This window comes from Oxyura jamaicensis, chromosome 17 (genome assembly GCF_011077185.1).
Source record: "Oxyura jamaicensis isolate SHBP4307 breed ruddy duck chromosome 17, BPBGC_Ojam_1.0, whole genome shotgun sequence".
In the NCBI taxonomy this organism is placed as follows: domain Eukaryota; kingdom Metazoa; phylum Chordata; class Aves; order Anseriformes; family Anatidae; genus Oxyura; species Oxyura jamaicensis.
In genome coordinates this window covers 1,267,634-1,288,881 of record NC_048909.1, presented here as the reverse complement: position 1 = coordinate 1,288,881, position 21,248 = coordinate 1,267,634, and the positions used below count along the sequence as shown (strand labels likewise).

The window sequence follows — 21,248 nt, the reverse complement described above, 5'->3', positions numbered from 1 at the left end:
TTTTTTTTTTTTTTTTTTTTTTTTTTTTTTTTTTTTCTTTTTTCCTTACTCTGTGCAGTTGTGTTATGTGTTCATCCTGTGTTGTTGAAACATGCAGCTGATGAGCTTGGTTTCTCTCTGTTGTGCTCTGTGTCCCCAGAATCCCAGCACTGCACAGGGAGCTTGAGGGATGCAGTGAAGGCACTGCCTGCCCCTTCCAGCACTGAGATTCTGGACATTTTTAGCTCAGCTTCAGATATGAGCAGGGAATGTGGTGTCAGAGGTGAACTGAAGGTGAGCAAGTGAAATCCTAAATGCCTGTGAGCAATCTGTGGTCGGCAGAGAAACGTGAGCCATTTCCAGCTGAACTGGTTCTGTGAGGACATTGTGCTCAGGAGCCATGTACCAGGGAAGTGAAGAGGAAAACACTATGGGCACTGCAGAGTTACTGGGCAACTATTTTCCTGTCTACAGCTCACAAATCTTTTCTTTTACCCTTTTGATGCTCAACATGAATCAACCCCAAAGTTGGGCTTGTTTGCTACAGGTTCACCTCCAACCCCCCCATGTGCTATGGGCACGGCTTATTGTAGTCTTGGTTACCTGCTGTAAGAGCTTGCAGAGCAGGAGGAAACCTGTTCCCAGTCACTAACACATGATTTTACAGCTTCAGGCATTTGATACAAATCTCTGAATCAGTCCCTCAATTCCTAATTATCTGTGTGAACCCAAATCTTGGTGCCATCCTCACTCCAAGCACATCCATCAGGGTCTTGTTCGCAGGGGCTCAGGACAAGTGTGGAAATGGTGCTTTTGTCTCTGCAGTGGGGCTGCTTACAAATTGCACCCTGCTGACATCTGTCCTTGGGTCCTTCTCCTGGGTCACTTACTGCCTGGCATTTCCTCAGTCTCAGGCTGCTTTAATGCTGAACTGTGGGTCTGTCTTCAGATGGGGGGAAGACCAGTGGCTGTCCAGGTGAGAAATAGCCAGGATTTTCTTGACCTAAGCCTCCAGCATGTGGGACCAGTGGGGGATGCCAGCTGAGTGCCATTTGCCCCTTCACTGTTTGCCCCTGCTTTGCTTTGTGCAAGTACACCCTGGACCTAAAACCATGCTCCTGCCTTTGATTGCATTGCATTTGACACCAACATCTTCCCCCATGAGATCCCAAGGAGATCTTGTTTGTATTCTAGGTGGGGAGCAGTGTAAAATTAGTACTTCCCTTCTTTCAATATGAGTCACTACCTCAGTGACTGATTAATTGTCTACTTCTGAATCTCTGAAGAAACTAAGTGGTTAGAAGCCCCAGAGGAAAGCTGTGGTACAAGAGAAAATAGAAGCTGTAGAACAGTGTAGCTTAAATTAGTGAAGCCAGAAGGGAAGGACATAAAACATTTGCTGCCATCAGAATATATAATTTCAGAGCTCATTCTGCTCACCTTGCAGAAAGGACATACCCTTCTCCCAGTGACTGTGGAAAGTTGATAGTGTCCATCAAGGCGGGCAAATTTTTCCCTGAATTATACCAGATGCTCCCACAGAAACATCCTCCCACTTGATTGCAAGTTTCGAGTTGCAACGCCAGCATCATATCTAATGGTATATGGCACCGATGGACCTACGGGCATGGCAGTATCCAGCATGGAAAAAAGGTGTTACTTGAATCAGGGATGATTCCAGCACGGAGAAGACTCTGGACAGCATCCAGGCTCTGGACTTGGTCCAGGACTGGGCTCACGACTGAAATGAGGATAAAATTTACCTTGGGGTAAAGACTCAGAATATACAATATTTACACTTGGAAAAGCAGATCTCCAGCTGAGGGAAATGGCTGGAGCGTCTCAAGTTGTGATGGTGTGCGCCAGCTGAGGCTCTGCCCTGAGGCTATAAAAGGTGTTGAAACAGAGCCAAGGCTACATTTTGGCCATCTGGTTGGCTGGGGCCAGGGGGCTGAATTTGCCATTAATGTTTTGTGAAATATAAAACAAGAGTTGAGGTCGTCTCTGGACTTCATTAACACATTGAAATGCCAGGGGGAATATCACATTTGACTATGGGGCCAGCACAAGTCAGCAGAGAATCTAACATTTCAGTTCCCACTCAGAAAAAAAACCAACAGCTTTGTTTCAGTTCTGACTGCTCATTCCAAAATCAACTGAGACAACCAGTTATTGTGAAAAAAGTTCATTGCCAATGAAACCATCTGAAAAGGTTCATTCTGTTCTCTTCGGGGATATTCATCTTCTTTGGTTTATGCTCAGTCTGTGAATTTCATGGCGGAAAATGAACTCCTTGGAACTAATCCTTAATGTCTCAACCCGTCACGTTCACAGTTGTAGATATGTGATGAGTTTCACCTGGTCTCAGCCTTGACATGAACATTCCTGGTCTGATCCCTGAAAAGAACATGGGATGAATCCTTAGCTGATGTTATCAGAGGAACATCAATGACAATAAAATTATTGTGCTTTCTGACAGCATTGACACAGCTGCAAACAGTCATTTGTATTTGAATCAGGAAGTTTTTGCCTGGTTCCCAGGAAAATTACCTCTACAGACAAAAACAGGGTAACTCCTGGAACATGGTTTTCTTCATAAGTGAATGTGCCACCCCCTGGAAGCATTCAGATGGACATCTATGTGATGCATAGTGTCTGCCGAAATTGCTATTTTGGTTTCCAGCCAGAGCAACCCAAATACAGAGAGCAGCTTGTTTGTGTTCAGCTCCATGAAAGCATTCTCTGCACTCCAGTGTGTGCTGAGCTACTCAGCACTGCAGTGTTCCTCTGCAAATTGGATCCTGCTGCTCCGATTGCCTCAGTGGGGGAAGGAACGAAAGAAGGTAAAATAAAAGGAAATGTGCATCTCAGGCAGCTTTGCCTTCCTGAGAAAGGAAACACAAGGCTCACTCGTGACAGAAAGCAAACATCAGGTTCCCTAATTGTGCATTCAGGTTTGGTGCTGGTGACGAGCTCAGGAATTACAGCCGTGGGTGTATAGGAAACCCAAAGGCCTGGCTGGAGGCTAAAACTCATAATCCCTGTCTGGTCCCCACAAATTCTTGAAACGCTTTGGTTACAACAGCTGAGAAAACAAAACAAAACACAATTCACCTCCATCCTGAGTGGAAGTAGGAGAATTTCTTGGCAATTTGAGATCCTTTTGTAAAACTGATAATAAAAAAAGCAAACAGTCCAACTGTGAAGGAAAGCTATGTGAAGGGTTTAGTGTAGAACCATTATCTGCATAACTTGAGGAAAAAAATATTCCCTGTGGGTTTGCTGAATGTTTTCAAGGAGCCTGGTACATCTCTGCTGGAAGCTCAATACCTAGGAACTCTTCCAGAAAGTCCGGGTGCTGCCCTCTCATGGCAAGGGAGCAAGCCCCAGAGCTGATTTAATGGAAGAGAGGCCAGATCAAATTGTGTTCGACTTTTCAAGACACAAAGTTTGACACTGGTGATAATGCTCCGTCTTTTCCATCACGACGGTTATCCTGAAGGCATTGCTGGGCACTATAGCCAAGCAGGAACAAGACTTCTGGAGGAGAGCAGGCCTGCATGGCTTTCCCAGGACCTGCCTGCCCTCAGTGGAGGACTAATGCCTCCTGGTGGTCCCAGACACGTCTCACTGACGGCACAGACAATGTCCTGTGCACCTTCCAATGCCAGCCAGATCTGGCTGCCGGGATGCCTGGGGAAGGCCCGGCTGGTACCAAGAACATCCCATAACTGCAGCTCTCCTCGAGGCCTGGACACTGAGTGGGAACTAACAGAGAGGGTGTGGGTCAAAGCATGAAGGCAAACGGTAAAGGCCAGGAAACGAGGAAAGAGGAATGGCAGAGGGGTGGCACAGGGCCAAGGCCTGGCTAAGGAAGAACAACAAAGCTGGAGCCTGTCAGAGAACCACCGAAAGCTTCAGCTGTGAAGAAAACCCAGATTGCTGCAGGCTGCTTTTTACCAGGTAAGAAGAGGGCAAACACAGAAATGTGAACCTGAAGCCTGATTCACCCAATTTCACAGCCGGCTGTTTACGAGGCCCCACTCAGTCTTGAACAGAGCACTGTTATCGCTGTGGCTGCAGGACTCAGCTCTCCCTGTCAAGTTTGCCTCCAAAAAGAAGGGGGCTGTGATAAGTCCGAGTCCAGACAGAAGGCTCTGATGCTCCCCCAGCAGCTGTGAAGGCAGTACAGACCACCAGTGATTTCACCTGGAGCTGAACCTAGAGAAAAATTCTTCAGATAAAATGCTGTAGAAAATGTAGAAAGCCTGAAGATCTTCTTCCGAAGGAAAAATGATGCAGTACTGCAATAGAGGCCACAGAGACAATAGAGATGCAGTGGCAGCTAATGACAATATGGAGCTCTATGGGAGGAAAATGTTGCAGAGTATTTCATCAGGCCAGTTGTACCAGTTCCAGCAAAATTTAATAGCTGGCCTAACAAGCATAGTTAAATTGTCAAATCTGGTAAGAGACAGCTATGGAATGAGCAAATTAAGCACTGCCAGTGTGGTCTGCAGAATTTGCCCTTCTGCTCTTTGCAATGTGCCATAGCCAGGGGCTCTGGGCAGAGGACTGAGCTGCTGTGCTAGCAATGGGCAAGGCTGTACTGCATCCAGATCATTTTACTCCATCCCTGTTCTGTCATAACAAGTTTTAGTGTGAGCCAGGTTCAACTGACCCAGAAGATTGAAAAGAACTGAAGGAAAACAAAGAGAAATTCTAAGCTTTCATCAAAAACCTATTAAAGTCCCTATCATTTACTCCGAGCGCATGAAATGGCCTTTATTACAGTCATTTTTCTGAACACAAAAGCTACTTTCAATAACACAGGTAGGGAAAAATCATTACAAACTTGCAAGAATCAAGGAGCATCTTGCAGAAACCCTTTGTCATAAAATAAATTATGAAAGGCTATAAATAGATGACCATTATTAGAGAAACTGAGCTCTCTAACTAGGCTCACTGAACTGTTTCCCTAACAGGCAGGGGGGGAGGCAAGGCAATCAACAGGTACATCACAAGCTCCCCAGGGTGGAGGAGAAAACAGTCTTTAAATGCATTACCTCCTGCTTCTGGGAATGGCAGAAGCATTTGAAGAAACAAATTACTGATAAAAATACACATGGACACACACATGTATTCACCCAAGTGAGAGCACTGCTGAATTTAAACAAGGTTGTGTCACCAATGAGCAGGGTACAGGATGGGAGCTCTTGGCTCATGGAGTCTAGCTTTGTTATCCGGCTCCTCCAGGACTTGCTGGTGCTCCTTCTGACCTCTCGGGGTGTTTGCTCCTCCTGTTGCTGAGGCTGTTTGAAAATATTACTCCTCTGATTGCTAGAAATGTCCTTCTGAATTCCAGCCTAATATATTCATTCATACCAATGTTATCATTTAATTCAAATAGTTCTTTCTCCTTCTAGTTGTTTACACCTGTGGTGTTTATACAAGCTAGTCATGTCTGCTTTCAGCCTTCCTGTTGCGAGACTAAACACAACAAACTCCTTAAAAATCCTCACCTATAGCAGACCCTCCGTTCCTCTGCTGTGTCTTCATACACGTAATGTGTGACTCCTACTCCTGTCCTGGGTCTGCCTTGAAGTACTTATTTGCATGGCAAGGTGCCTGGGTGGAAGCGGATGTGGTTGGCTTTTTATAACTTGGTTAAATTTGCTGTAACTACAACAATTATTATTTTTTCCAGGTATTTCATGGAGGTATTGACTACTGTAATAAGTGTGTTTGCTGGGATAAACACAAGGTAGCCTCATATTCAGCCTGCACTGATCTGGTCAATGGTATCTCACTGGTGGAGTCCAGAAGAACAATAATGCCACAATTAAATACCGTGGGACCTGCAGTTTAGAATACAAGGTCTCCTAGTCTGATTTGTTTCATAGGTACACAAATTGTGAGGGTGAGCACCACAGTCAGTAAGACGCTGGGATGCTGCAGTTACATTTGTGCATGGCTGCTGCAAAGCATGAATGAACTGGTCAGCATTTCTCATTCTTTATTTTTTACTAGATGTTTGGTATGAATCAAAACATCAAACAAAACATCTTTCTCTTTCTTTCTTTCTTTCTTTCTTTCTTTCTTTCTTTCTTTCTTTCTTTCTTTCTTTCTTTCTTTCTTTCTTTCTTTCTTTCTTTCTTTCTTTCTTCCTTCCTTCCTTCCTTCCTTCCTTCCTTCCTTCCTTCCTTCCTTCCTTCCTTCCTTCCTTCCGTCCTTCCTTCCTTCCTTCCTTCCTTCCTTCCTTCCTTCCTTCCTTCCTTCCTTCTCTCTCTTTCTTTCTCCTTTTTTCAAAGATTATTGTTAAAACCACAATATCTTTTTCTTTTTCTTTTCCTTTTTCTTTTCCTTTTTCTTTTTCTTTTTCTTGAAATAAGGGACTGATCACATTCATTATAGAACTGGAAAACAGATAACCTCGGGTGATTTTTCCTCACCCTGAATTCTGCAGCTCTGCTGATTTTAATAGTTATTTTTCATCTGGGGTGAGGCTACAAGGCTGTCATTTGATACTCTTGTATGTTAGATTTTAATCAACATTAGTCTAAATTGTATTTCTAAATCTAAAAACTCTATAAACAGGGGAACATTTTCACTGGCTCTTGCTCAAAGTTTCCCTCTCTGGATTAAATGATTTATCAGTTGTTTCCCATATGGCTTAAGAAATAGCTTAGTTGAGACATATGTGGCCTTCACTAGAATTTACTTAACTTCCGAACACTTAAGTAAGAGGAATGGTAAGAAGGACATGGGATTTTGTCTTGAAGAAAGCTCAACACCAAGAACTCCTCTGAGGTAACAGGGAACTTTTCAGCCCTGAAGGGGAAATAAATGGAAATGGAAAATGTAGCTGTGTATAACTGAGCCAGAGCAATAAGGGCAGGCTTTTTCTACACCATGTAGGCTGAACTGCTGACTCGAGACCCTGTGCTCAGGCATGCTGAGACAGAAACACAGCTGGTCCCTGAATTCAGGGAAGGACTGTGGCACCTCAATGATCCAGGCTGCTGTGCCACAAAGTTCATTGTTGTTTATATTAGAATAAATGATTTTCCTGTCCAGCTTGATGCAACCCTTGGAGGGAGACCCAGGAATGAAAAACATGCCAGAGAAATGAAGAGTATCTAAGATACTTTATTTTATTTTATTTTATTTTTTAATAGAAGTGGTATTATTTCAGGAAAATATGAAAACCAAGTTTTCTAGGATATACAGGAAGATGCATTTAAACCTCTCTAAACAAAGCAATGAAAGACTGTCTCTGTCTGGATTAGAGAAGGTCATGAGTTTAAAGAGTGGAAGTTCTTCCCAAGTAAACACATATGGGGACCAGTTTGTTACACTTTTGTGGCAGAGCCACACAACCTTGTCTGCAATTCTGAACTTGTGTGAACATTTCCATTTCACAGGTCGATGAAGATGAAGAGCCAGTCTTCCTCCCTCCCACATTTACATGGGCTTCAAGATTTTGGTCTAAAGGTCTTTGGCATCTTCACCCTTTCTGCCAAACCCTATCTTTGAAAAGCTTTGTCTTCAGCAGAAAAAGAGATGACAGATGATTGATATGAAGGGATTTAGCTAGGACTGGTCCAAGGACTGCTGTTAAAAGCCATCTTCATGAAAGCCCATTTTTAACAAATAGCATCAGTATGTTTGGTGTTATGTGTTGCAACAGGGCTTCTGGAAGAGGAGTTCTTACATTATTATTAATTACAGTGTAGATTAAGAATTCAGCAAAACATACTGAACATTTGTCATCTTTGCAGAGACGAAAGACATTATTTTTTCAAAGGAGCATTTCCAACATTATCAGCTTCAGCTAAGCTGAAACCATGAGTCTGATCGCAGAAATGAACTTGAACCACAAAGATGTTTTTGGATATTGCTCAGTGGTGTCATATAAAAGCAAAATAAAGAGAGAAGCTGGAAAGAGGGGCAGGGTAAACAGGCATATAGCCACAACAGTCTAGAGACAAATTCTCTTTTAGTAAAACACTATCACATCCTTCAATTTTCCAGTATCTTTGGTTAAAATAACAATAACTTGTGCTAGTTCATTAGGCTGCAGATTAATGGGAACCCTGCTGGCTTTTGTTTCTTTAGCCTCACTGTGATATATACAGAGGGAAGCTAGGAAATTCCTGCAGGTCACTTCTCATGTGGAGAAAATGCATCATCCCACCAGCAGTGGAACATGCTCTTTGCTTGGGGAAATCAGAGCTGTAAGGAAACAGAATGAAGGGGAGCCACTAGGAGTCGTGTCCACCTTCACAAGATAAAAAGGTTTCAGACCTTTGAGCTTTCTTTTTTCCCACCCGTGGATGGAAAATCCCCTTTTCAAATCCAGAAATGTCCTTTTATGTTGATGTTTTGGATCATTTTGATGGAACAAAATAGAAAGCCTATTTGAAAACTGTGAGAAACAAAGTTGTGTTTTTGCAGTAAAGAATTATTTTTCTTTATTCCAAGGTAGCTGTGTAGTCATAATAAGGAGAAATGCTAAGTAGGTAAGTGGACAGTAGAAGGCCTCACTGTTCCAAAATAAGGTAGAAGCTTGAGGAAAAGAGGATGAGCAGTGTGAGCACCGTAAAACAAAGATCACAAGTTCTCAAAACATAAGAAAGGAGAAATTAAAGGGTTGAAAAAAAGAAAAATTGTACATATATGGTACAGAGGAGTGTCGAATAGCTTGTGAACCTGTAGTACTCAGCCAATGAGGAAACAGGGGAGGTGGTCAGGCATCAGGTAATAGGGAATAAAAGCTTATGATTTGTTTACTAAAATGCACTCCTGATTGATAGGATGCCCACCATTGCAACCGTGAATAAAATAGGCTTCACAGAAGATCCCGTCTGAAGAAAATTATTAGAGGTTTTTCTCACAGAATGAGCAAAAAACATGGGAAAAGTCTAAATGTAGAGTATGAAATCCCATAAATCTAAACTGCAATTCATTGAACTCAAGGTGCAAAGTTCAATTCCCAGCCTTTCCTTTTTCCATAAAAAATTGGAATGTTCTAGCCCACTTGTCTCCAAAAACCTCTACAGATGACCAATGTTACTCTTCCTCCACAAACCATATTTATTGTTTCTCAGCCAACTCTGTAATTACTGAACTCTGGAAACATAATTTCATCGTTGTGCTGAAGTATGCAGAGATGAACCTGAGCTGACTGAGTATCCAGCAGCCATCTCAGATTCGCTCATCAAGGAGCTTTGCAACGTTTGTGGGATTCATATGGCTTTAAATCTCATTATTACTTTTTCCCTACCTCCAATTCTTGTACTTTAGTAACATTTGAATATATTCATTCAAGTGTTTAGATCTAACCATTGCTTTTCTTTCTGCTTGCTATTTGGTGTAGGTGCTCTATGATGTTTGCATTTCACTTAGGCTGGAACAGATGCTGATGAAAATGACGTGAACAGTGTTTTGGGAAAAAGCAGAGACAGAGAGCTGCTGGATCTTCAGGAGGCACAAACCCTCCCCAGGCTCCAGTGAGATTTGAACTCACGACCCCTGGTTTACTAGACCAGTGCTCTAACCCCTGAGCTATGGAGCCTCTGGCTTTTTTGGGATTTTCCCCTTCCAAACATTTCATATACTAATTTTCTCAGTTAATTCTGGAGCATAAGCAAAACCTGCTTTGCCAGCAAGAGCTGTTCCAAGGATTCTCTCATCTCTTTCCAAATGGCTCGAGCAGGAATCAGTCACAAAAGTAGCAACATACCCTGTCAACCCCAACCCATACTTGTTTTTTACTCATCTTCAGCTCATCCAGCAAGGACATCAAGAGCCATATATGCCTCATCCCAACCAAGTAGCTAGGGAAAAGTTTACTTTTGGTTAACAAGCAATAAGCAATAATATTTTTCCTCTTTGCAGTTGTTACAGTAAGTTATCAAACTGGGAAGTTAATCTTCTAAAAAATAGAAGTGGGATTCTTTGTATCCCACTACTTTCCTTTGGAAATTGGATTTCTGTTTGCTTTTCTCCTCTCTGCCCTTCAAACATGTCAGTGCTTTCTTAGGAGCCCAGGATGTGCTTCAGGCACTGTGGCTGATGTGTGCACTTTCACATTGCTAAGTTATTCTTTGGCATCTGAATTTTCAGTGTTTTCCTCCTTCCTGTAGTTTCATTCCTCACTGAAGGCAGTCAGAACATAAAAAAGAACCACTCCCACCCGTCATTCCCTTTCCTCCCTCATTAATTTTCCTGTTAGACATCAAGAGCCTCAGGTGCCACTAGTTCAGTGTTGCCATCAACAAGGAGTGTTTTTCTGTTGGTTTACATTTGCATGGCACAGCTCTGTGCTTCTGTCCAACCCTTGTCTGGACTTTCTGACAAAGGACTGGTTGGGTTGGATTTAACCAAGGAGTGAGATTCCTCAAAAAAACTGCTTCACACATCCAAAGTTGCTGGACGATATTTCATTGGGATGTGTCATTTTTGTCAGGAGAATCCTCCAAAGCGCACACACCCAGCAGTGCTATCTCGTGCCTGTTTCTCGTGCCTCTTTCTTACCTCTCTTACTTCTATGGAGTCTGGACTTGTTCCGTTTGTGGCAACGCAACGCAGAAGTCACAGCCTGCTGGGATGTGTGAATGCTCTATTTTTTTAATTTTTGCTAGAGAATTCTTTGCTTTGGACTCATTGCTGATTTTCAGCACCATGATGGCTGTCAGTCATTGGGGTCCTCGTCATCACATTGCTGTTCAGCATGATTGCATCTGGCACCATCACAAAGCTCCAGCAGGTGCTTGAATGGGGGGAAAGGGGATGTTCAATGCCAAGAATATTGCAAATACAGAGTGCACTTTCTGCCTCCTCCTGTCCTCAGCATCCTGACCTTTCACATGTTCTGTGCTCTAAGCTAGAGCTTTGCAGCTTTACAGCCAGTCAGTTGACATGGTGGCTTTCTCTGTCAAAACCAAAGGCAAATAAATCAGAAAAGAAATTCCCTTCAAAGGGGGATAACATCTGCATCAAGTCTTTCCAGGCAGTGGAAGCACCATCCTGAAGAGGCTGGTTGTGCTGAGGCATGGCCAGTACAGCGGCCTTACAAGGGAGGCTGAGCTGCAAGTGGCTGGATGCACGCTGCTCCCAGCACAGCAGTGTTCAGCTCTGGGCAAACGGATCCTGTGGCTGCAGCCACGAGGATCAAATGAGCATCAGGCTCAAGTCTTGCCTCCAATTTTCCTTGTGTCTGTTAGTTCAAAGCCAGGTTCCATAGTAACCAAACACTTTTTATATTTTTCCAAGTGGCTTAATTTCCTCTGCAGCTCTGCTGTGATGGATTTTTGACAATGCGGATGTACCATAGTGCTTTGGGTGAGTCAGACTTTAAACAAACCTTCATTTGTGCAGCACTGGCCAGATCTGAAGATGGAAAACAAATGTGATTGCCTGCATGGTGGGAAATCAAACGGTGTGAATTCCACTTTTTAAACCTTTCTTTCTTCCTTATGTCTGAAAATTCTCTCACAGAGCAGCTAAAGCCTCACTTGTTCTGTGTGATGTTCATTAGCTGCCTTGCTGTTCCTCCTCCCCTACTCTCCCTGCTGGACCCTGTAATACTGTTCTCCCATGTGATACTCACCATCTGCTACCCTGGACATCTCCATGTCTCCTGAGCCTTTTCTTTTGCATCTTTCTCAAGGCCACTGTGACCTTTTTCTCTGATGAGGCTGTGGCTCCAGATTTGCTCCCCTTACCTGTCACTGAACCTGTCCACCCAAAAGAGGCAGCAAGGAAGATGCTGCAAGGGTGAACCTATGTTTGGGGATAGAGGAGGATGTTATCATTTCAGGTGAGTTCAGAAAAGCTGCAGAACCTGCTGAGGTCTGCATATATCTGATATTTGCAGGAGGTTGGTGCATCCCTTCAGCCCCTTAATTAAAGGGTCCCAAATATAAATCAAAGCACAGCAAACAGCAGGAACCACCATGCAGCTTGTTGAGCCATTGCAGACTGTGCCTGAGCTGCAGAGCTGCAAAAGCTGCCAGAGTTACAAAACAACTCAGGAGCATGGGAGCATTGGGACTGATCATGAACCACCTGCAGAACTCTGGCCAAGCAGGACAGCAACCTGATGCACCAGCCTGAATTTTCATTTTTAAAATGCATAACACAGCAAAGGCACGGAAGTGAAGCTATTTTCATGAGGATGTGCTCAGATGCAAGGGCAGAGCTGGAAGAGCTGCACTGCAGCATCTGAAGCCAGTGCTGCTTATCCATACGTGCCCCAAAGGCATGTGGTGATCATTTAGCCCATAGAAGAAAGGCTTTAAGCCAATCTGGGGCTTTTGCCATTATCTGACTTAATCTGGGGCTTCTTTCCTATCTATTTTTTCTCCTAAAATGCTTCTCTCCTGTGTTTTGTGCTTTCATGGACCCTTTATCCTGGCTGTAGAGGTTTTGGGTAGCAAACTGGAGGGATCCCTTGCCCAGGTCCTACTTAAGTAGTGAGGCAGCTGTGGTTAGTCAGTGCAGAAAAGTTTCAATCTCTCCACTTATAAATGGAGAAAACAGTGATTTGGCTGTTGCTTTACCCATGGGCAGAGACTTCTTCCTCTCTGGCTTTAGGCAAAACAGAACTTCTGGGTGCTCATGGAAATGAGCAGAAATAATCAATTAAAATGGAGGCATTTATAGACTTTAAGTTATCAACAGAGTAAGTAAGTAGTATTTGATCAAATGAGATGATGGGAATGCAGACCTGAAATACAAATCCTGGCAGCAGAGCCCCTGTCTGTCAGTGATAGCAAGGGTAGAAACAACAGCACAAAGGTAGGGCAAGCTAATGTAGATATGTCTGGCTTCCTCTGCCTGGCAAGAAGCAAGGTGCACTGAAGTTACATGAGTGTGTTGAAGCTCAGCTAGTCAGTACCAAATCCTTAAGCATCTGAGGGATAAACCTATAAAAGAAGTTGAGTCCAGATAATGGAAGCTGAAGGCAACATCTGGGCTGGTTGGTAGGGTCTTGCCAGGGAGCTGGATGGTGTCTGTACCTTCAAGAATCTGTGCGGGCCACCATGCTGCATGGAAAAATCCAGCTGATGTCTGCCCAAGCATAATAAATAAATAAATTAATAAAAGTGAAAGTGGAGTCATTTCTTGCTGTAGAGTAGCTTTTTACCAAGCTATTGCATCACTGGGATGCTGTTTGGTTCCCTGGTCAGCAGTAAACTATAGCTCCAGTATTCACCTTCACAGCCTGGAGCTCTTCCAGCCAGGAACCGTGATGTTGCTTTTTTGGGGTTACATTTTACCCAGCTCAGACAAACCAAGCACAGGTTGTGCACTGGCAGTGAGCAAGGCAGCAATGCTTCTCCCCAACTCCTTATCCTTGAAGAGGCCACAGGAGTGGAGGATCTGTGCACTCGGCTGTCACTTGGATGATTTCCAGGCAGAGGAGAAAGCAAGTTCCTTCCCCACAGAGCCGCTTGTGCACCACGCCTTGGTGCCTTCATGTCAAAGAGGGAAGTCCTGCAGAGCTGGGGTAGAAAAACCCTGTCTGGGGTACCTGGAATTTAAGGGCAGTGTTTATGGAGACTGTAAGCCTGGAGGAAATCAGGGAGAGGATGCTGGTGGTCCATGAAGCCCTTAGGCACCAAAAAGTCTCATGGCAGGGGGAAAAGTACAGCAGCAATGAAAGAGGATGCTGAGTTTCAGGGTCTTAGTTGGAAGATGCACAAAGAAAAACATCAGTACAAAGGGTTAAAGGGTGAGTCAGAAAAAGCCACATTGTATCTATTATTCCTGGTCTTTTTGTGGAAGAAAATTGCTCTCTTTGAAAGAAATTGGAAATTAAGACTGTCCATCCTCCCAAGCACAGAAAAACACAAACCCTCATTAGGTGGGCTGAAAAGCAATTCTCGGGCCTTTATCCGACAAGCTAAGAGCACTACTCTGTCTATAGCATCTAGGGAGAAATGACGAATTACCTGGCATGGGTTCAGCGCCTGAGCTTGGCATTGGGTAAGCACACAAAGAAGCTTGAAGCCAATCAAATAACTTTGTACAAACCCCGCCGAAAGCAACCCTTTGAGGGATACAGTGAGGACATAACACCAATAAAATAATTCTGAACATCCCATGCAGGAACATGTGCTTGGAGCACGGTTTACAAGAGCAGCTGGGCTCGTAGCATGGGAACACATGGCTGAGCCATGAGAGACACTGGCTGGAAGAAGGAAATAGGGGAAACAGTTTGGTACAGGCTGTTTCAGACACTGCTTTGAACAATGATATGGTTTAAATGTGTACAGATGCTGGGAGCACTTTGATGAGAAATAAATGCTTCTGGTAATAAGAAGTGCTGGAGTGGTGTGAACGAGAAAGGCTTGCTGGTGTAGTACTGTTGGAAAGGCTGCTTCATTGCTTTCCCACTACAGCTGCATTTCTCAAAATGAGTGTTCCCTGAGATATTTTGATATTTTTACCTCGGTGCTAGGCCCTTGCAGGGCCATGAGCTGTTCTGGAAAGCAGTCACCACTGCTGGCTGACTTACACGTAGGTCGCTGGCACAGCAGGGGCTGCCACTGCCACCCCTGTGCTTCAGCCCCGATCAGCACCAGGCACCAGACATTCTGGTGCTCTGCCCGAGCAGCTGGGGCTGTCTCCTGGTTCTGTGCCTGTGTGATCTCTGCCACCCATCCGGGAGCCTCCCCTGGCACAGCTCCTGCTCTGCACCAGCTCCAGCAGGTAACGGGGGGCTGCTGAGGCCTGCCCCAGGCCACGCAGGGTGTTTGCAGCTCACCTTGGGGCAGTGCTCCCCACAGGATTATACCTACATCCTCAGATGAAATGTCTGGAGGATGCAAGACTTGCAGCTGTTTCTTTTTTACACTAACACTCTTGCAAATAGTTTATTTTCCATGGCCTATGGGAAAATCTGCTTCTTTCATAGATTCAGCGGATTCTGCTCCTGTTGGACAAGTAGTGTTAGTCCATCCCAGGCTTTCTCCTTGTTGGAAAACTCTGATAATCTTCTACCAGCTGGTAATAAATTGCCAGCTGTACTGTGGTGGTGCAGCTAGGATCAGTAGCAAAGCACACATGAGCACCTGCCCTGCTGCACAGGCTGTGTGAACTGAAGCAAGACTTATTTATTTCTGTGTCTCCTGCACTGCTGTTCTTCTGAGGGCCTCTGATGGGAATGCTGCTGTGGAAAGTAAAGAAAACTAGAAGGAATAATAATTGCTAAAAGAGACATAAATGCTAATCTGTCTGGTAGGTTCCTGCTGCTCAGGCAGCCACTGCTGCCAGCAGGCTTGGTGATAAAGGAATTTTCTGCTGGTGGAGTCTGAAGGATCTGAAATATCTGGCCCCTAAGCCCTTCCAGACAGTGCCTTGGCCAAGTCCTTCTGAAAGGATTGTCCAGGGTGATTATGAAAAAACTATTAATGGAGGCATCAGTGCAGGATTTTCTTGTTCAGTGTGAGTTATGTTAATGAGGAACTGTCTCTGGATTTGTGTTTTGTTTTCTGTGTGATGGACTGCCTGAATCTAAGCTGCATTTACAGTTTGGATGCAACAATGAGAAAGACTTGATTATGAAAATGATATAAATTTCTTCCCCAGCATTTCTGCAGGTGTTTCTTCAGTTCAAAATCAACACTAATAGATTATATTTGTGCCAAGCACAAATACAGGCTGGGCAGAGAATGGATTGAAAGCAAACCTAATGAGAAGGACCTGGGGGGGGGCCCCCGCCCCCCCCCTGATTGATGAGAAGCTCCACAAGAGCCAGCAATGTGTGCCTGCAGCCCAGAAAACCAACTGTAAGCTGGGCTGCACTAAAAGTAGCATGGTCAGCAGGGCGAGGGAGGTGATTTTCCCCCTCCACTCTGCTCTTGTGAGACCCTGCCTGGAGCCCTGCGTTCACCTCTGGGGCCCCCAGCACAAGAAGAACATGGAATTATTAGAGTCCAGAGGAGGCCATGAGGATGATCAAGGGGCTGGAACACCTCTGCTATGGGGACAGGCTGAGGGAGTTGGGGTTGTTCAGCCTGGAGAAGAGAAAGCACTGGGGTGACCTTACTGCTGCCTGTCACTGCCTAAAGGGGGCTGCAGAAAACTGGGAAGGGGGCATAGTGATAGGACAAGGGGTAATGGTCTTAAACTAAAGGAGGATAGGTTTAGATTTGTTATAAGGAGGAATTTCTTTACTCCGTGGGAGGTGAGACCCTGTCCCAGGCTGCCCAGGGGAGCTGTGGTTGCCCCATCCCTGGCAGTGCCCAAGGCCAGGCTGGATGGGGCTGGGGGCAGCCTGTGCTGGTGGGAGGGGTCCCTGCTCATGGCAGGGGTTGGAACTGGATGGGCTTTAAGGCCCCTTCCAACCCAAACCATTCTAGGATTCTTATGATACTGTGATTCTATGTGTGAGCACAGTGCTCAGTTGGGCTGTTGACATAGATCTACTTTTCTTCGGGAATAGATCCTTTGTCTCCTTCATGCAGCAAGATGTAGAAGCCATCCTGCTGTCAGGCAGGATTTGGCACGTACCTAGAAGCAGTATTGGTTAAGCTGCTTGCCTGGGCTCTGACACGCAGCCCACCTTGTCCAGCTATTGTTAGCTATTAAATTAGGATAAAGATAACTTAGTGGGAGATGGTAACATGGTGGCCACTGTGATGGTTGAGGAATTCAGCAGGGTGGGGTTTGGAAACTTAACACAATTGCACAATTTGGGGTTAAAATGTTTATTTCTTATTCTCTCTCTATGCCAGCAACCCCCTTCTGGTTGAGATGTTTATCTAATACAGTTGGCTCCTCCAGTTCTCATGACTGATTTTTGCCCTGGTCAACCCTGTCATGCTGACTACTATTTGCTTGGGGAGCATTATGCAGCACAGTTACCCATATTGACTACTTTAACTTAAACTTTATCTTGCAACAAAATTAAATATTACCTGACTGTTTTGGCAATAGCAGTCTAAGGATAGATCCCCAATGCTTGTTGCAGATTCCAAGCACTGGAAAAAAATCTTTCAGGTTATTTCTCCTATTAGATGGTTCCTGTCTGCATGCCTGTTTTTTTATGATCCAGACTGTCTGATATTGCTGTTGAGTTGTCCTAGTTTTACCTACAAGATGCGGAGTATGAAAAGCAAAACACGACAGTTAGAATGCTTCTGCTTTTCATGGAAAATAAAAGCTTCCACTGTGTTCTTTGCTTTTACCCAGAGATCAGGGAAATTGCTACAAAGTGGAAATGTTTGTGTATGACAAGTTAGACCTTATTGGCACGGATCATGGATAATTTTAGCAATCTTCAAAAATATATTCTTTTTAAAAAGTCATATAAAGGGAATCACAGGACAGTGACATCCTGCTGCTATGTAAAGGCGAAAACTCAGTAATGGGCACCATCTCTTGCAATAAAGCAACAAAACAAAGCTCAGATGTTTGTTTTCCACAGCTGGAAAGATCCATCCTGAAGTAACAACAAGCTTTGGTAACATTATTTACAGGGCTATTTATCTCCAGCAAAATAAAATGTTACATCACGTTGATTTTTCTGGCAAACCTACAATAAAAGCCTACTAGAGCCCAGCTTTCAATTCAAATCTTGCGATACTGTTGATGAGAGACAACCTCATCACGCAAACAAAGGCTTGAAAATGTGATGGACTCTGTAAATGGCATGTACATACCCCAGTAATCATTCTATCAAAAGCTCTTAAGTTGTATATACAATCAATTATAAGAAACCCATCAATTTTCAGCAGCATATTTGATCTGATGCATGGAGAAGAAAAAAAACACATTTTGCTCTTGTACTTGGAGCCATAGCTGAAAGAGGTTTTGTTGTTGTTGTTTGTTGTTGCTTTGTTTTGTTTTAAATCATTCTGGCAATAGGAAGATGAAGCTAGCTAAGTGAAAGCTGAAAAAGTTAATGCAATATTACATGGGCACTGGGCTGCTTCTGGCCTTAAAATGAACCTTGATGCTTGGGTTTACTCTCCTGCACTTGCCCTGCCTGCTGGTGCCTGTGAGGAGCCCAGATGCAACCATTTCCCCATTTCCTTAAAGTTGTTGATTTCCTTTAATGCACCCTTGTAAAAGCTTTTATTATTATTATTATTATTATTTCTTATTGAGTAAGAGTTCAAGCTCTGCAAAAATTGTCTGATGTTTAGAATAAACATCTTGCTGCAAGGGTGCCCATTCTGTTCCCCGTGCTGAGAGAACAAGAGTCATTTCTGGAATGCAGCTGCCCCTCTCAGGCTGCTGTAACTTCTCCCTGGAGTCCCCCTTGGAATACAAAGCTGGCCGAAATTTTACCCTTGACCCACTTCAGATTAGCAAAGAGCAAAAACCGATTTTTTCGGAGAATTTAATGTAGCTGTTAGTGCGGGTTAGGCCTAGAGAGATTAGCAGGCACCAGTCAAATGCTGCCTTTCCAAGAATTGTCAAGAACACTTTCAAAACTTAAAAATACATACATTTCTTAGTATTGTATTAACCACTTCCAGTCACCCAGAAGGACAGGGGTTTGTGCTCTAGCTGGCACCTTCTGCAAACCATCTGCATTTAACAGGTCCCTCAGCTCCATCCCACTCCGTGGGCACCCCCTGCTCTCTCCATGGGCACCCCCAGCTCTGTCCAAGGACACCCCAAACCCTGTCATGCCAAGGGCCTGTAGTGAGCCCAGGGCCACCACTCTGGGCAGATGGTGCCCAACACACAAAGGGCCTGATGGCCCCCCGGTCCCGGGGGGGGGGGGGGGGGGGGGGGGTTGGCAGAACCACCGCCTCCAACGAGCTCTGTCATTGTCTGGGAACAAAACCTCAGCTAATGGCAGCCATTAGCACCTGTCAGCACAACAGCCCATAATAGAGGAGGATGTTTTATAGACAGATGTCCTTAATTACAGATGAGTTGCTAAGCTACAGGCACTTAACCATTTCTGAGCCATGACAAATCCCCCAGCGCTCCTGGTATCTGCCGAAGAAAAATGACTTCAGTTTACTGAGTAAGTCTCGGTGCTCATCTACATGTTAATCATAACAGAAGAAATAATAGCAGTTTCCTGTCCTCGGGATAAGGGATGCAGTATATCACAACCTTTCATGCAGTAATTGCTAGGATAGGTTAATAATGGAAGTGCAAAAAATACGGATTTACACTTCTGTTCTGATTTAACTACTTTAGCAGATGCAGATGTACAGGCTGTACTGCTTCACGGCTGCAAAGCACAGTATTTCAGTGAGAAAAAAAGGCAAATATTGCCACTGTGTCACAAATCAAACCCATCAGTGTAAATCATACAAACTGGAACATGGTGAGACTTCCATGCTGGTCCCTGGCAGCTTCTGTTTTCCATCCCCATTCATCTCTTCTTCAACAACTCTGCTTGCTGAGGCTCAGACGGGAAAGCACCGTACGATTGTTCAAATACTCATCACATCTATGTAGGGAAAAAAATAAAATAAAACAAATGCAAAGACTAAATGTCAGTAAGGAGTGTTTTATCATAAAACACTCCTTTGTCTGGATCCAGCAAACTGCTTTCTTGCAAATATATGCCAGTAAGAAATAAGAACAAGGGGATTGGGAGCTCAGCAGCCCCTGGGTCCTGCAGGAAACTCCTAGCCCCATGGCTGGATAACTCCCTGTAAAACTGCAGCGGTGAAGCTGAAGGCAATGGCAAAGTCTCCCACTTGCACTGGTGACCTTCACATTGCTGCTCTACAAAACGCAATGTAAAGCAGGAAACCAGCACAGATGGTCTAATTCAAAGCTACACACTGTAATGTGCTGTGAGATTTACACTGTGTTAGGGGCAATCCCGCACACCTCCAGCTGCCTGACAGTGGGGATCTCTTATACTGTTTCATTTCCAGGAGACTCACTCTAGACTGTTACTGTAACAGCCTCACATGGCAAGTTTGCAAAATTAAAGAAATTTCAAGAGGGTACTTAAAACTATGCATTGTAAGAATCTCATTGGAATGCAGTGGTGTTGCCCTGAGCACATTGGCTCAGGGCAGCTAAGAACAGTCTAGTGACCAAAGGGGTGGGATGTGACAACAGGAATTTGATACAAACTGCACCATGAGAACACCAGACATGACACCCTTTGTTGTGCCTTGGTCAGGATTCTTTCATTGTTCCATGTTGATTGCTGCCTGGGCAATGCTGATGTTGTTGCAAGGTAGGAGAGAGCTGCAACAGAAAGGATGTGCAAGTAGCGCTGGGTGAGCTTGACTCAATACTCATGGAAAAGAGTGGGTCCATGACTCACATGCTGCTGTAGCTGAAGTTATTTTTCACTGGGCCTCAGTATGGACCCTTGGGTAATGCTCTTGTTACTCCATACCAACCAGATGTAGATCAATTGATTCCTGAACAAATATCTGCACTCTGGATTATTGAAGTTCCTGAAGGTATCACCTGTCCTAGCTACTCTCAGGTGAACAAGTAGGATTCAGGAAACTGATGTTCATCTGTCATGACCAGAGTCATGTAGAGGATGTCTTCTAGGTGCCCTCAGGAAACAGTCCCTGAAATCTCTTTCCTATCAATCCCTCTGGCAGTATACAACCTCATTTCTGGTCTTATACTGAGCAAAACTCTCTCTGGGTCTCTTGGAAAGGCTGTCATTCATTATCTTTCAGGAAATCAAAAAGAACCACCAGCATGTTTCCTTTTCTTCATGTTTGGACCATTATAATGAGCCTATTAAAAACAAAATAAGCAAAAAACTTCAGCACACCTGAATGACTGGTAGGAATGAAGAAGCTAAAGGAGCATTTGTTTTGACTCTATTTGTTTAATTGGTTGCTCAGAGTTCAGTGGTTTGCAACTGAATCCATTGTTAATCCTGTCAATTAGAAGATAACGTTGCAAGAAGCACCCCAGACTTTCCATGGCTTAATGTGTGCTGTTCACACCATTAAATCTGTGCTTGAGGGGGTCTGGCTTGTATTCATGTGGACAAGCAACATCTGGGGACAATTAAGTCATCTGAATATTTGCCCTTGAGTTTGGGGAAATGTCTTTCTGAGAGATACATTAGCTGCTTTGTCCAAAGTTTATGCAACATGCTGCAAGTGCCCAAAATCCAGTGCTTTTTCTTTGTCAATATCACGTTGTGGTTTGGGTGACTGTTAGCAAGGAACCACTGCATCTGTCTTTCTCTTCCACAGTCCCTTGCAAATAGATAAATCTGGTTAAGTAATAAAGTCATTTAGAAATATGTTAATAAATAAAGTATTTTAGGGGATTTAATGAGTAAAGCATGG

General features: G+C 44.1%; 1 non-coding gene across 1 annotated transcript; it reads right to left on the bottom strand.

The window, feature by feature from the left end:
- Nucleotides 1–9,483: 9,483 nt before the first annotated feature.
- TRNAT-AGU lies at nt 9,484–9,556 on the bottom strand. The gene has a single exon. It is a non-coding gene; the product is annotated as a tRNA-Thr (tRNA).
- Nucleotides 9,557–21,248: the final 11,692 nt, after the last annotated feature.